The sequence below is a fragment of the Dasypus novemcinctus genome, chromosome 1, assembly GCF_030445035.2.
Source record: "Dasypus novemcinctus isolate mDasNov1 chromosome 1, mDasNov1.1.hap2, whole genome shotgun sequence".
Classification (NCBI taxonomy): domain Eukaryota; kingdom Metazoa; phylum Chordata; class Mammalia; order Cingulata; family Dasypodidae; genus Dasypus; species Dasypus novemcinctus.
This window is the reverse complement of record NC_080673.1, coordinates 190,684,753-190,688,291: the sequence shown is the minus strand read 5'-3', so window position 1 is coordinate 190,688,291 and position 3,539 is coordinate 190,684,753. Positions and strand designations below refer to the sequence as shown.

General features: G+C 40.9%; 1 pseudogene; it reads left to right on the top strand.

Annotated features, from left to right (window-relative positions):
• Positions 1-2,100: 2,100 nt before the first annotated feature.
• LOC101438138 (lipid transferase CIDEC pseudogene) lies at positions 2,101-2,829 on the top strand (annotated as a pseudogene).
• Positions 2,830-3,539: the final 710 nt, after the last annotated feature.

The window sequence follows — 3,539 nt, the reverse complement described above, 5'->3', positions numbered from 1 at the left end:
AGTCTTATGAAGGGAGATCCCATCTGAGTCCAGATTCATCACACATAAACACCATTTCCAAAGAGGGGCCATCTGCCCTGGTAGTTAACCCCATCGGCCATGACCATAACTCCCATGGGTGCACAGAGGTTTTTAATTTTGAGAAGGTCCCACTTTTCTATTTTTTCTTTCATTGCCTGTACTTCTGGTATAAAGTCTAAGAAACCATTGCCTACAAGAAGATCTTGTGGATGCCTCCCTACATTTTCTTCTAAGATTTTTATAGTCCTGGTTCTTATATTTAGGTCATTCATCCATTTTGAGTTAATTTTCATATATAGTGTGAGATAGAGGTCTTATTTCATTATTTTGGATAGGGATATTCAGTCCTCCCAGTTCCATTTATTGAAGAGATATTCTTTCCCATTTGAGTGGCCTTGGCAGCCTTGTCAAATATCAATTGGCCATATATGTGTCTATTTCTGAAATCTCAGTTTGATTCCCTTGGTCAATATATCTATCTTTATGCCAGTACCATGCTCTTTTGGCCACTGCACCTTTGTAATATACTTTAAAATAAGGAAGTTTGAGTTCCCCTAATTTGTTCTGTTCTTCAAGATGATTTTGACTATTTAGGCCCCTTACCCTTGTTAAACTTGTTAATTGGCATTTCCATTTCTGCAAACTAAGCTTTTGGAATTTTAATTGATATTGCGCTGAGCGTGTAAATCAATTTGGGTAGAATTGACATCTTTATGCTATTTAGTCTTTCAACCCATGAACACAGAATGTCCTTCCATTTATTTAGGTCTTCTTTGAAATTTATTTTAGCAATGTTTTGTAGTTTTCTGAGTAAAATTACTTTACATCCTTGCTTAAATTTATTCCTAGATACTTGATAATTTTAGTTGCTATTTTATATGTACTTTTTTTTCTTGACTTTCCCCAGATTACTCATTACTAGTATATAGAAACTCTACTGATTTTTGCATGTTGATTTTGTAGCCTGCTACTTCTACTGAGATAATGTATTAGCTCTAGTAACTTTGTTGTAGATTTTTCAGGTCTTCTCTATATAGGATCATTTCATTAGCACATAGCAAAAATTTTACTTCTTTTCCAATTTGGAATTTGTCCATGTCTTCTAATCAACAAAACCAAAATTTGATTCTTTGAAATAAAAAAACTGACAAACTCTTAGCTAGACTTGTATAGTAGAAAAGAAAGAAGATGCAAGTAAATCAAATCAGGAATGAGAGTGGGGTTAATACTAGTGATCCTCAGAAATAAAAGAGATCATAATAGGATATTATGAACAATTGTTAAGATCAGGGCTTTTGATTTATGTCAGCGGGTATGACTCAGGTTGAGATCCCACCCCCTTGCTGGGTCTGATATAAACGGACACTCACACAGACAGATGGACAGACACACAGGGAAGAGAGAGCTCAGTCATTTTTTATCTGGCCATATGACAGAAAGAAAGGTCAAACAGCTGAAGCTGAGATTGGGAAGAACAGCTGATACTAATATAGAAGATTCAGAAAGAAACAAGGCTTATGCCAGGAGAGAGAGGGACCCAGAGGGAGCCAGGACGGGAAAGAGAAATCTTGCAGAGATCTGCAGCCATCTTGTTTGCAACACACAATAGCTGACTCTGGTAAGAAAGCATCTCTGCTTATGACTTGATTCTGCCTTGGGGTTATGAGCTTTTACCCCAAATACTTTTTATAAAAGACATCAGATTTCTGGTACTTCACTTTCGCACACCTTTGGCAGACTAATACAGAGACCTAAATATAAAAGCTCCAGGCATAAAACTCCTGGAAGAAAATGTAGGGAAACATCTCTTCAAGATCTTGTGGTAGGTGGTAGTTTCTCAAAACTTACACCCAAAGCACAAGCAACAAAAGGGAAAATAGATAAATAGGACCTTCTCAAAATCAACACATTTGTGCTTCAAAAGGCTTTGTGAAAAAGGTGAAAAGTCAACGTACGCAACGGGAGAAAATATTTGGAAACCACACATTTGATAAGGTTTTGATTTTCATATTATATAAAGAGATCATAAAACTCAACAAGAAAAAGGCAAGCAACCCAATTAAAAATGTGCAAAGGAGGATGGAATACGCTGTGAAGTCCCTCAGCCATCTTTACCCCAAGTCCCATTCCAGTTGTGTCATAGAGAGCCCTTTGGTGGTGACCCAGCAGCTGCCATCAGAACCCCGTGTAGAGGCCTTTAGAGCCTTGCTCTGCTGGGTGACTGAGGCGTTCCACAACGGTCACAAAGGCATCCTGATGCACAGTCTTGTGGACCTCCTGCTCAAGGTCTGAGATACCCTGTTGCTGGCAGATAAGCCCTTCTTCCTGACGTGGAGGAAGATGGCACAACTGTAGACAAAAGACTATTTCCAGGCGCTGGCAGCAGATATAATCTGCTCTGGCAGCAGATTCATGGTGCTCCAGAAGGGGCAAAAATGCCAGCTCCCATCAGAGTAGGGGAATAGGAACCAACTCTCCCTCTCCCATAAGCCAGTCAAGAAGATCAATATGGCCTGTGTACACTTCAGTTTGTGCAAGTTGAACCTGCAGGACTTCATTGGCTGCCTGAGAGTCAAGGTGACGCTCTATGGCACATACTCCCTCTCCTATGATCTGTACTGCTATGGAGCCAAGTGCATCACGAAGAAAGCCCTTCACTGGGCCCTCATCAACATGCAGGCTACAGGCACATGCTGCTTGGCACCTCCTATTACATGTAGTATCTCCTGGATAACACAGAGGAAGGGCAGCCCTTTCAAGGGCAAGGCCTCATTTCTCATCCTGACCTGTCTGAAGATGCTGCAATGAAGCCTCAGTGCTTGGAGGCCTTCCCTGACCAAATTCTAACCTGGGGACCCCATGCTCAGCTGGGAGAGGATGCAAGCCTGTCATCTAGAGAGCTTCTCACCTCCCCACATCACCCTTGCTCCACAGAACCACAAACAAAGAAGCAGAAGGAATAAGCCTGGGGTGGGCTGGCCAAAAAACTGTGTGCTCTTGGCCTGGCCCAGCTCCTTCCTACCCAAGGTAACAGAGCTGACTAAGAACTGGTCATTAACAGGGTATGAAGTCTGCCCCTCAGCAAACTGTCTTCACATATTACACTTTTCTCTCCCTCTCTGCTTCATGGATTCCCCATCCCAGGGGAATTGTCAAGCCCACTACTGTATGATGTTAGAGTTTGCAGTAAATTATTTATGCTGAAAAAAATGTGCATAAGACTTCTATAGACATTTTTCCAAAGAGGAAATATAAATGACCAAAAAGCACATGAAAAGATGTTCAAAATCAACATGATTATTAGAGTAATTCAGAATAAAACCATGATGAGATAGCATTTCACATCTTATAGAATGGCCTTTATTAAAAAACAAAACAAAACAGAAAACAGAAAACTGCAAGTGCTGGAGAGGATATGGATAAATAGGAACACGCCTTCACTGGTGGGGATGCAGAATAGGGCAGCCTCTGTGGAAGACAGTTTGGTGATTCCTCAGGAAGCTGAATATAGGACTGCC